At 36.4% G+C, this 13,303-nt stretch overlaps 1 non-coding gene across 1 annotated transcript; it reads left to right on the top strand.

The window, feature by feature from the left end:
• The first annotated feature begins 12,175 nt into the window (after positions 1-12,175).
• LOC121216480 (small nucleolar RNA R71) lies at positions 12,176-12,282 on the top strand. The gene has a single exon (XR_005912662.1). It is a non-coding gene; the product is annotated as a small nucleolar RNA R71 (small nucleolar RNA).
• Positions 12,283-13,303: the final 1,021 nt, after the last annotated feature.

The following is a 13,303-nucleotide window of genomic DNA, read 5'->3' as shown; positions in this document are numbered from 1 at the left end:
GAATAGTACCTGCGTATTGACCGAAATTAATTCGTATTTAAGTCCATATTATTTCAATACGTAAATAAAGTTCTACTTGTAACCTTATATTATTTTTCTTTAGTTAATATGTTTATAGATGATTATTCTTAAATGCACATACGTGCCCTTGTTTGTACTTTGGTAACCCTGAGCCAAATAGTATGTGAAATGTGTTTAATTGTATTTAGATTAAATGTTATACTATGTCCTTACTAAGTTATGTAAACTTACCGGTTCTTTTGGATTGTTTTGTAGATAATCGTTACTGACATTTTGGAAAGATCAAACATCTGGCTCACACTATCTATCTAAGTTGGTAGATTTTGGTATCTCCTAGGGTAGTGACATGTATATATAGATAAATATGTGGTTTTGAAATGTTGATAGGTGTAGTTTATGAATGAGATGTGTGTTTTGTTTAGGGTATGTTTATACTGATGAAACAAGTATACTTATATATTACATAGGTGAACACTTGATGTCTAGTTGTTGAATGAGGTGGTTTTAGTCATGGTGAAATGCTTATTTACTCAATGTTTGGTATCTATATATGTGGTGCCGTTGAATGACATATTGGTTGGATGAAATAGATTGATTGAATTGGTATATTTAGATGTGTTGGAGTAGTGCTTAACTTTATTGAATGTGTGCATATTTGGAGTGGTGTAATAGGTATGGTTGGGTCTTAAAATAGCATAGTTTTTGGGTCAAATTTGGTGCACACGACCTGGGACACGGGCTATCACACAGTCGTGTCTCATTTCAGAGTTTCTTAGTGTTTCAAGTCAATGAGTTACACATCCGAACTCATGGCCTGGCACAGGAGAGTGTGTGGCAACTCAGAGAGTTACACGTCCTAACACATGGCCTGGCACACGGCCGTGTGTGGCAACGCAGAGAGTTACACGACCTAGCACACGACCTGGTACACGGGCGTGTAGAGCAATTCAATGAGTTACACGACCTAGCACACGGGCTAGGACATGTCTGTGTGTCCCTAGTTCAAATGTTACACGACCTAGGATATTTTCACACGGCCGTGTGACCTCAGTTTTCAATTTTGTACAACTTTTTCTTAAAACTTTTGTTCTGTTTCAAATTAGGCACGAATCGTCTCAAAGTTATTTTTAGGGCCTCTAAGGCTCGATTTAGGGACGAAATGCCTATGACTGTTATGTTTTGAATGTCATGTATTTATTTTATTTTTATATAGATAAATAATTCTTGATTTTATGGTAATACTTCGTAACCCTAATTTGATGACGGAGACGGGTTACAGGTGTTACATTTAGTGGTATCAGAGTTACAGTTTAGTCGATTCTAGGACCAATGTAGCGGATTAGAGTTTAGTATATACATGCCATATATACCCTGTGATAGTGTAATGCTTTTAATCTGCTCTAATATTGTATTTTCTTATTAATTCAAGATGTCAGTTGAGTCGAACTGGGTTGTAGTTAATGAAGCTAAAAGTAATGTTCAAGCTTAAAATCCTGAAGCAAGTAATAGTGTGTCGATTCAACAGTCCTTTGGTGATAAAATGAAAAATGTATTTCTCGAAATGATGAACCTGTGGTTCAATGAATTCAAAGAAGCAAATCTTGCAACTCTGCCACCTCCACCCCCTACTGTGCCTCCCCTGACACCCCTAGGCCCTCAAAATCATGTACCTATGATAGTTACTCGAGTATCTATAGATAAAATCCAAAAATGTAAAGTGAAAAAGTTTAGCGGCAAGGTTGATGATGATCCTACAAAAGTCGAGTACTGGTTAATGAATACGAAGAGTCTTTATACAATTTATGTGCACACTCGAGGATTGTTTGAGATGTGCTATGTCGTTGTTAAAAGATGAAGCGTACTTATGGTGGGACACTTTGAGCACGATGACATCCAATGATCGCATTAATTGGGATTTTCTTTCAGATGGAATTCAAGAAGAAGTATGTAAGTCGGTTGTTTATTAACAAGAAAAAGAAATAATATCTTCAATTAAATAGGGGAATCAATTTATTGCTTAATATGAATGAGAATTTGTACAATTAAGGAAGTATGCCCTAATATAGTGTCAAATGAAGAAGAAATATGTATTAGATTTGAATACAGGCTGAATGATGATATTCGTATGTCTGTGGCATCATTTAAACTTACGAGAATTTGTAGAGCTTTCAGAACGAGCACAGAAAATTGAAGAAATTTTCAAAAGTAAACGACAGTCAGAGTCAAACTTTTAAGATTTTAACAAAAGATGGTCGTTCAAGCTTGCTCAAATGTCTCCATCAAAGAAATTTAGAAATGAGACAAGTCAATCAGCTGCCCCTTCAGAGTTCACTCGTAGAGACAAAATGAGGCAAAATAATTTTAAGTCTGTTAATTCTTCAGCAGCTAGTGTCAAAAGTGTAAGAAATGTTGAGAAAATCGTTCCTATTATGGTGATTGCAACAAAAGGTATTTTGATGAGTGTCGATTAAATTCGAGAGCTTGTTTCCATTATAGATCTATTGACCATTTCCTTCGTGATTGTCCAAAAAGGCATAATGATTTTGGCAATCAAATAAACAAGCCTGAAGCAATCTCACAGAGAGGTAGATGATCTAGAAACACTAGAAGTAATACTTCTGGTCGAGGGAAGAATAGCGAGATGAATGAATGATCTGAAGCGAGAACACCAGGTAGAGCTTATGCAATCAGAGCTCGTGAGGAAACTACTGCCCCAGACATTATTGCGGGTACTTTTTTCTCTCATTGATGTTAATGTATATGTATCGATTGATCCTGGATCAAGTCACTCGTATATATGCATCACATTAGTAGATAAAAAGAATTTTCCTGTTGAGTTCACTGAATATACTGTCAAAGTAACAAATCCACTGGGTCAGTATGTTTTAGTGAATAAGATATGTACATTGTGTCCACTAAAAGTTAGGGGTGACGATTTTTTCGCTAGTTTGATGTTGTTACCTTTCAATGATTTCGATCTTATTCTGGAAATGGATTGGTTGTTTGAGCATGATGCAATAGTAAGTTGTCGAAGGAAACAAGTTAGTTTGAAACAAGTTAGTTTGAAACGTTTGGATGGTGAATTTATTTGTGTTAGGGCAAATGGGGCTGATTTTATTACAAATGTAGTTTCAGCACCACATTAGTAGACAAAAAGAATTTGCCTGTTGAGTTCATTGAATATACTTTCAAAGTAACAAATCCACTAGGTCAATGTGTTTTAGTTAATCAAATATGTAAATTGTGTCCACTAAAAGTTAGGGGTTACGATTTTCCCACTGGTTTGATCCTTTTGATGATTTTGATCTTATTCTGGACATTGATTGGTTCCCACTGGTTTGATGTTGTTGCCGAAGGAAACAAGTTAGTTTCAAATGTCTGAATGGTGAATTTATTTGCGTTAAGGTAGATGGGATCGATTGTATTACAAATGTAGTTTTGGCACCACATTAGTAGACAAAAAGAATTTGCCTGTTGAGTTTAATGAATATGGTTGATCCAATTAAACTATCTATGATTGTTGATTGGAAAATTTTGAAGAATGTTGCTAACATTCGAGGTTTGTTGGGATTAGTTGGATACTATCAGTGATTCATTAAAAACTTCTTAATGACTACTGCACCTATGACTAGGTTGCTACAGAAAAACATTGAATTTGTTTGGTATGATAAGTGTCAAAAGAGTTTTGGTCAACTGAAAAACATGTTAACAAAAGCTCCAGTCTTAACTCAGCCTGAATTTAGGAAGGCATATGTTGTTTACAGTGATGCATCTCTTAATGGTTCTAGTTGAGTGTTAATGCAGTCAGGGAAAGTAATAGCTTATGCTTCTCAACAGTTAAAGCCATATGAAAGAAATTATCCTACTAACGATCTTGAGCTGGTCGCGATTGCCTTCGCTTTGAAGATATGGAGGCATTATTTATACTGCGAGAAATGTCACATGTATCTTGATAACAAAAGCTTAAAATATCTAACGACCTAGAAGGAACTGAATCTAAGATAGCAATGTTGGTTAAAGTTACTGAAAGATTATGATTTGGTTATTGATTATCATCTGGGAAAGGCTAACGTGGTTACGGATGCACTCAGTTGAAAGTCATCATTGTTTGCACTTCAACTGTTGAACGCTCATTTAGTTCTGAATGCTGATGGTTTTGTTTGGGTGGAATTAAAGACTAAACCCTTGTTTCTACAATGAATTCGGGAGTTATAGAATGATGAATCGAAGTTGATAATGAAATGAAACTTGGTTCAGGATAATTTGACTACTAAATACAGTAGTGGTGACAATGGTACATTGTATTACCACGATAGAATTTGTATTCCAAATAATTTAAATTTTAAATGTGATATTGTATCAGAGGCTCACAATAGTACATATTTCATTCATCCGGGTAGCATGAAGATGTATTGTGATTTGAAACAGATGTACTAGTGGTCGAGTATGAAACGTGAGATTTGTCAATTCGTAGCTAAATGTTTGATTTGTTAGCAAGTGAAAGTAGAGCATCAGGTGCCGTTGGGATTATTATAGCATGTTATGACTCCTGAGTGGAAGTGAGAGCTAGACAAGATGGATTTTGTATCTGGGTTGCCTATAACTTTGAAAAAGAAAGAGTTCATTTGGGTGATTGTTGACAGATTGACTAAGTCGATCCACATTATTCCAGTCAGAATAAATTACTCACTTATGAGGCTAGCAGAATTATACGTGTTAGAAATTGTAAGATTACACAAAGTTTCGACATCTATTATTTTTTATTCTGATCAAAGGTTTACATCGAGATTTTGGAGTAAACTTCATGAGGCTTTAGCCACTAAACTCAATTTCAGTATAGTGTTTCATCCTCAAACGGACGGGCAATCAGAACGGGTAATACAAATTCTGGAAGACATGCTACGATGTTCTGTACTCAAGTTTGAAGGTAGCTGGGAAACATATCTACCGTTAGCTGAATTCACTTATAATAGCAGTTATCAGTCCAGTATAAAAATGACACCGTTTGAAGCTCTTTACGGAAGAAAGTGTAATACATCGTTGTATTGGTTTGAATTGATCAAATACAAAATGATGAGAATTGATTTGATTCGAGAAGTTAAAGAAAGGTTCGAATTATTCGAGATTGTTTGAGAGCTACATCAGATCCTCAGAAATCATACATGAATTTGAAAAGAAAATATATAGATTTTGTTATTGGTGATTGAGTGTTTCTAAAAGTTTATTCATGGAAGAAAGCGCTATGTTTTGGCAGAAAAGGAAAGTTGAGTGTGAGATTTATCGGACTGTACGAGATTACCGAAAGAATCGATCTAGTAGGTTACATATTAGCTTTACCTCCTAAACTCGAGAAAATTAATAATGTGTTCCACGTTTCAATGCTAAGACGATAAAAATCTGATCCTTCACACGTGATTCCTCATAGTGAGATTGAATTATAGTTAGATTTGACGTATTTTGAAGTATCAGCGAAAATTTTAGCTTAAGAAGTCAAATAACTTAGGAATAAACGAGTAACGTTAGTAAAAGTCTTGTGGCATCGACATGGTACTGAAGAAGCTACTTGGGAAACTAAGGAGTCGATGAAACTACAGTATCCGAACCCATTCTCAAGTAACAATTTCGAGGTCAAAATTTCCTAAAGGGGAATAGCCTGATTTTTAGTGGTGACAAAATAGTGGTTTGGGGACAACAAATTCCATCATATCAACTCGTAAATATTAGTTATAGAATATTTACGGAGTCATTAGACTTGTATTAAAATTTGGTTAAAAAATTTTAACATTTAGATATTTCATTAGGGTAAAAGGATAAAATTGTAAAAGGCGCAAAACTTATTAATTATTGCATTTAGATTATTTAATACCTTAATTAATAAATGTGGGAGTTCCAATAAGGCAATTAGACCTTATTGTTTGATAGCGGACGGTATTGGAGTGAAAATTAAAGGAAAAAAATTGAAAGAAAACGTAGATAATGGCAATTTCATAAATAAGTGGAAATTAACTTAAAACATAATGAAAATTCACCAACATTTCCTTCATTTTTCTTCTTGGATGGCCGAAACATCCATTTTCAAAAGCTTGAAGTTTCGGTGGCTTTAGGTGGATGCATGTGACACCCTAGATATGACCAGGACGGACCGACATAAATTCGAAGTGTTACATTAGCCACCTAAGTGACTCTTCGGCTAACGACCACCAAAGACACACCCTGACCTTATAATACCTCAATTTTATCTAAATTTTAGTTATTTATTAATGCGGAAGCAATTATGAGCCAATTTTAAACTTTTCTTGGGTAATTTAACCTAAGGGCATTTTTATCATTTTACCACCCATGGTAAAACTATCATGATTTTAGATCTAAATGTTTACTGACCTTCTTTTAGTCAAAATTATGCAAGCCTAAAAATTTCAACTTAAACAGAGTTCGTTTGTTATGTCTAATTCAATTTTTACTATCAGCGACTAAATTATAATAAAAACAAACTATCAAGACCTATTTCAAATTACAAATTAAGTGCGTTTCTATCGAATTTTACCCATTACGAGACTAATCCTAAATTATTACTAATTTTCCTTATCATCTAGGGCTCTAATTAAACTAGTCAATAGTTGGAACTAAATCGTAACTTAAACAAATTAGAATACCAATTTAAAAAGATAAAAATTCAAAGCCCCAAAAACCTACATGGCCGTGTCTCCCAGACCGTGTGTCATTAAAGACCGTGTTCGTGTCGTGAAAAACATTTTGGTAGATCGTACACACCTGTGTGGAAATCCCACACACCTGTTTGTGATAGTTCCAGTTTCCGCACGCCCGTGTCACATACCGACAAGCCCTTGTGCAACCCCTCACATGCCCGTGTGGAAACCACTACATCTATTTTTGTGAAAAACTAGATTTAAAACTCAATTTTGCATTTTTTAATGACTAATTAAACTTGATTTAACTAGGATTAATTAACATGTATATACATACACCTTTAATTGAATTTATGGACATTAATCAAGCCTTGATTAAATAGAATTAGGAAATCAATTTCATGAATAACAAACACCGAATAAATCAAACAAGTGGCGTACCATAGTTTCTAGTAAACAACTCCATGGAAGCTTCAATTAAACAATTGTTAGTATAAAATTTCATACTGCACACACCGTGTTATCAATCGCTTTGTTATAAAGCAACAATACACCGTAAATCATTCAATAATTAAACTCAAACATGCCTCAAAATTATTATAAAATCATCCAAAATAAATGTCCAAAGTCCATTTACAACCAAAATCAGCTAAATCGAAAGAGTTCCACAATGCCCGACTATAGTCTCTAAAATGCGAAATAAAGTATCTACCAAGCCTAGATCTTTGGAACCCTCTTGCTCGGCTCCTCAGCTCCTCAATCTCAACGATTACGTGCAAGATAGACAACCTTGCAAACATAGCTCTCAAATCAACCAGAGACTTGTAACTTAAAGATCTGCAACTACGTTTGCCTTCCTCGGATGGTACTCGATCACACAATCATAATCTTTCAGCAACTCGATCCAACACCTCTGTCTCAAGTTCAACTCCTTCTGGGTTAGGAGATACTTAAGACTCTTGTGATCGGTGTATATTACACACCTCTCACCCTACAGATAGTTACACTCATGTGGCTTAACTGCCTTGACGCATAAGCAGCTACCCTACCCTCCTGCATCAGCACACTACCCAGTCCCGCATAAGAAGCATCAATATAGACCATATATTCCTTATCGGATACTGACTGTGTCAACACAGGTGCTTCAGTCAAAACTGACTTCAGCTTCTTAAAATACTTCTTCCTCTCATCAGTCCACTCAAAGGCAGTGTTCTTCTGAAGCAACTTCGTCAAAGGAGTAGCAATGCTAAAAAACCACTCGACAAAGCGACGATAATAACCAGCTAACCCTAAGAAACTTATGACCTCAGAAACAGTCCTCGGCAACTTCCAATCCAAAATCACCTTAACCTTCTTTAGATCAACCCAAATACCCTCAACTGAAATGACATGACCCAAAAAAACCACCTCACAAAGCCAAAACTCACATTTAGCTTAGAATACAATTGCTTCTCTCGCAAAACTTACAGAACCACTCTAAAGTACTCATCGTTCTCATCCTCTAATTGAGAATACACCAATATATCATATATGAAAACCACTATGAACTGATCCAGGTAGGAATGGAATACTCGGTTCATCATGCCCATAAATATGGCAGGTGTATTCGTCAACTCGAATGGCATGACAAGAAACTCATAATGGCCATAATGAGTCCTAAAGCAGTCTTCATCACATCCAAACCCTTAACCTTCAACTGATAATACCCAGATCTCAGACCAATTTTTGAGAAAATTAAAGCTCCTCGAAATTTGTCAAATAGATCATCCATCATCAGTAATAGATATTTATTCTTGATGGTCAACTTATTCAGTTGCGATAATCGATGCACAGCCTCAAAGTCCATCTTTCTTCTTCACGAACAACAATGGTGCTCCCTACGGAGACACACTTGGACAAATGAACCCATGATCCAACAACTCTTGCAACTATGTTTCAAATTTTTCAGTTCCTTAGGTGCCATGCAGTAGGGTGCAACAGACACTGGAGCAGTACCAGGATAAAGCTCAATACCGAACTCAACTTCTCTATCCGGAGGTATACCAGACAACTCATTAGGAAATACATCTGAAAAATCACAGACAACATGAATCTCATCCAACCTAATCTCCCTACTACCAGCATTCGAGATATAGGCTAGATAAGCTTCACAACCTTTCTAGACCAACTTCTCAGCACGAAGCGAAGAAATCACATTCGACAACAACTCAAACTTCTCACCAACAACAACAACTTCTAAACCGCCAGCACCACACAGAGTCACCAACTTCACATCACAATCCACCTTAGCCCGATGCTCGAACAACCAATTCATACCCAAAATAATATTAAAACCCTAAAATAGCAACTCATGAAGATCAATCAGAAACACATGTCTCTGAACCATCAGAGGACAAAGACGATATACCCGATCCACAACTACACTATCACCTAAAGGGCTCTTAATTGTAGTACTGGATCTAGATGTTTCTACAGCAATCCCTAACTCTCTAACTACGTCTTTTAAGATAAATGACCTCCTCGCACCAAAATCAACTAAAGCTAGCAGTGTAGCGTGAAAGTACCTGTGATAACATTAGTGGCCTCTCTAGTTTGGGGCTCTCTCATTACATAAATTCTGACTAGACCACCATCACCACCTTGAGCAGTTCCATATTTACCAACACCTCTACCACCATCACCTCTGCCATGGCCTCTCCCTCGAGCCGGAGCAGGTGCAGCAGCAATAATATGGTGATCGTGCACAATAATGGCTCTCCTCGAGCAGTCATTCATATGGTGCTCTATCGAACCATAAACCAGACAAGCACCCATCATCCTCCAGCACTCACCACAATGACGTCGACTACAATGTTCACAAATTGGCCATGAAGCAGCCTCTGATTAGCAGTACCATCCTCAACTCTTGCAGTCTGCCTATCTTGACCACGACCACCAGCAACACATCGTCTGAATCTACCAAAATGACCTCTCTTATGAACAGAAATAGTAGCAGCCTTAGTCGACCTTTTAACAGCTCTAGACGAAGAAGCTTTAGGCTCATCCCCCAAAGTCTCCTCTAACGCGCGATTCAGCCTAAACCTAAACCTCCTAAACCAGGTAGAGTTGGTATTCTAAGCAACCAGGTAGAGTTGAATCTCACGATTCAGCCTAAACCTAAACCTCCTACAATGGTTCACCTTAGAGGATACGAACTTGGGAGCATACTGGTTCAACTGAACAAATTCAGCCTCGTACTCTTCTATCGACAGAGTACCTTGAACAAGATCCATAAACTTCCATCTCCTATCCTCGAGATATTGCTCGCCCATAGACTTCTTTCGGAATGATGCTAAGATGAAGTCCCAATTCAAACGATCTGGCTCAGTACCCCTCTCAATAGTTATCCACCACCTGTGAGCCTCATCCATCAGCAGTGACATGACACAACCCAACTTATCCTCATCAGAGCAACCCATTTGATTGAGAATACAAACGACACCTTCTAGCCTATACTCTGCACATGTGGATCACTGCCCCTAATACCACGAAACTTTTTATCACTCAGAGTTCGTAAACGCTCTAGTGGTAAACCCTTACGAGCCGGAGTAGTATTAGTATAAGCGATATACTGTAGTTCTCCTACCATCTCAAACATGAAATGCTCAATGCGACCCATCTGAGCATCGTCCCGCGACGGCGTATTGTCATCCATACTACCCCGATCACAACGCGAAGGCATAACGATTATCGTATACTAAAGATAAGAGTAAAGAAAACGTAAACGTACCAGGAGTGAGTAGCGGTAAGAGATCTAAGATATAACTAAGTACAATTCCTATAGGTCATTGTGTTGCCAATCCTACCCCAAGAACAATTTATATCACAAAGATCATGCATCGACAAAAATACGAAAATTTTTAATCATCACAAGCAAGCAAAGATAATAATCCAAGATCATTAATATTCAACCAGCCTAACCAGTCTAGGCTAGTCTACAATTTTAAACCTATAGCTTTGATATCGGCAAATGTGACACCCAAATCTGATCGGGACAGACCGATCTGAATTCGAAGCGTTACATTGGGTAATTTAACCTTATAAAACCTTATAAAACCCCAACCTTATCTAACAACCACCCAAGACACACCTCAATCTTATAAAACCTCAATCTTATCTAAATTTTAGTTATTTATTAACACGAAAGCAAATTATGAGCCAATTTTAAACTTTTCTTGGGTAATTTAACCTAAGGGCATTTCATCAATTTACCACCTATGGTAAAACTATCCGAATTTTAGATTTAAATGTTTACCGACCTTTAAGTCAAAATTATGCAAGCCTAAAAATTTCTTGGACAGGATATCCTTCATAAATTTGATGTAATTTGACATTTGTTCAAGTGTTTCTACCAACAGAATGTTGATATGAAGTTGCTTGAGTACGTTTAGAAACTTCTTGAACTAGACTTCCTATTTCTACTTCTGAAGTATTTAAGGGTATGGTGGTAGAGGATTCTTTACTGGAATTGATTGATCCATCTTCTGTGGCAATTGTGCATCTAACAAAGTTATTAGTTTATCAGAATTGACTGGTTCGAAAATTACCTTAACTGGTTTTACAGATTCTGGTTCTAGTGAAGCTAGAGTTCGAACACTTTGTTGAACTTCCACTGAATCTTAAGCATCAACTGGCTCCTTTTCAACTTCGACAGTGTTAGGTTCTAATGTCTTTTCACTCCTCAATGTCAGTGCTTTACAATGCTCCTTCCTCAAATTTCTTGGGTTCTCCGTATCACTAGGCAAAGTACCTTATAGTCGATTCTTAAATTCAGTTGCAAGTTGGCCCATTTGGTTTTCCAAGTCTTTCAAAGTGGCTTCTTGGCTTTGGATTAAGGCATCATTTTTTTCTATGTATGCATTCAACAGGTTTTTTAAGATGTTGGAAGTTTCAACTTGAGGTTATTTCTGAACTTGTTAGGTAAATACATGTGGCTAGGTCTGTCTAGGTTGGGCGTAAGTGTTATTAAGTTTAGCCCCTTGGTTACTCCAAGAGAAATTAGGGTGCTTTCATCAAGATGAGTTATAAAATTGAATTGCAGTCCTAGCCTTCCTCGGTTCTGGTTCTGGTTACCCATTTAATACACGAATTTTGGGTTTGAGGGACATTCTTGGAACAAATGTTCTTCCCCACAATAAACATAGGCTACATTTTCAAATTAATTGGGTGGTTGTACTGTAAAACTATTAAACCCAATAGTGGTAATATTTTTAAGCATTGATGAAATTGAAGATACTTGAGATCCTAGTTGAGTGAGAGCATCCACTTCATGTACTCCAATGACTCGTCTTCCTGATTCTACTCGATTGGCTAGCCATTGATAATTGTTGCTGGCAATCCTCCCAATGATTTCATCAGCCTCATTATAAGACTTAGAAAGGAGAGCTCCATTAGTAGAAGCGTCTACCACCATTCTCATGTGAGCATTGAGACCATTATAGAATGTCTCAAGTTGGATGCAATATGGGATTTCATGATGAGAGCACTTCCGTAGTAATTATTTGTACCTTTCCCATGCCTCATACACGGACTCATCATCCATCTGTTGGAAAGTAGTGATCTCGTTCCTTAACTTAGCATTCTTGCTAGGTGGGAAGTATTTCATAAGGAATCTTTCTGCTAAATCTTGCCATGTGGTAATGGAATGTGGTGACAATGAGTACAACTTTAATTGTAGTGCATCTTCGGGTACTCCAGCTAACTTGAAAGAATCACTCACCTCCATAAACAGTTTTAAGTGAAGGTGAAGATCTTCAGTAGACATTCCACTGAATTGGCTCACTGTCTAAAGTATCTAAAACATGATCATCTTTAGCTTGAATTGTTGTACCTTAATTTCGAGTCTCCTAATACCCAGATTAAGATCATGAAACTCTAGCATGATATACTATCTTAGAGCTCTATCCCTATCATCAGTAATAAGGATAGGATTTTGAGCAGGGTTTGCTCCATTTCCTTGATTTGGATTTTCATAGTTCATCTCTTTTGTCCTTCTTTGAGTTGTTGGTCTTCTTCGTTGTCGAAAAGTTTTTTCAATTTCAAGATTTATGGAGAGTAAATCAATAATTTGATTAATACCCATAAACACTTGAAACAATCACAGAAAAATTAATTAAGCTCAAATTGAAAAAGAAAAATAAACCAAAATGCAAAATAACAATTTCACAAATAATGACTTTTAAAATAGTTCCCCGATAATGGTGCCAAAAACTTGGAATGATGGAAATGTGCAAGTGTACACAATCGTAAGTAATAAAGTGACAAGTAAATGTTGAGTTACTGTACCCACAAGGACCATGCAAAGAATTATTTATGAAATGCAATTAAAAACACATTGGTGAAGAAAAATCGTTTGTTTGAAAAAGGTTTTAATCAAACTAGATTTTAACTAAGTAAATTAACTAAGAAAAATTAAAAGGTAAAAATTTCAAAGTACGATTTCTGAAAAACAAGTTTAATCAGTATGACATAATTTTATTAGATCAATTACATTTCTTTTCTTAATATTGCTAAAGCAATGTTCATGTTGTTATGAATAAATTCATGGCAACTTGGTAATTTGTTAACTACAGCACATATAGACTTAGAAAATTAAC

This window comes from Gossypium hirsutum, chromosome D04 (assembly GCF_007990345.1).
Source record: "Gossypium hirsutum isolate 1008001.06 chromosome D04, Gossypium_hirsutum_v2.1, whole genome shotgun sequence".
NCBI classification, from domain to species: domain Eukaryota; kingdom Viridiplantae; phylum Streptophyta; class Magnoliopsida; order Malvales; family Malvaceae; genus Gossypium; species Gossypium hirsutum.
This window is presented reverse-complemented; position numbering and strand designations above follow the sequence as displayed.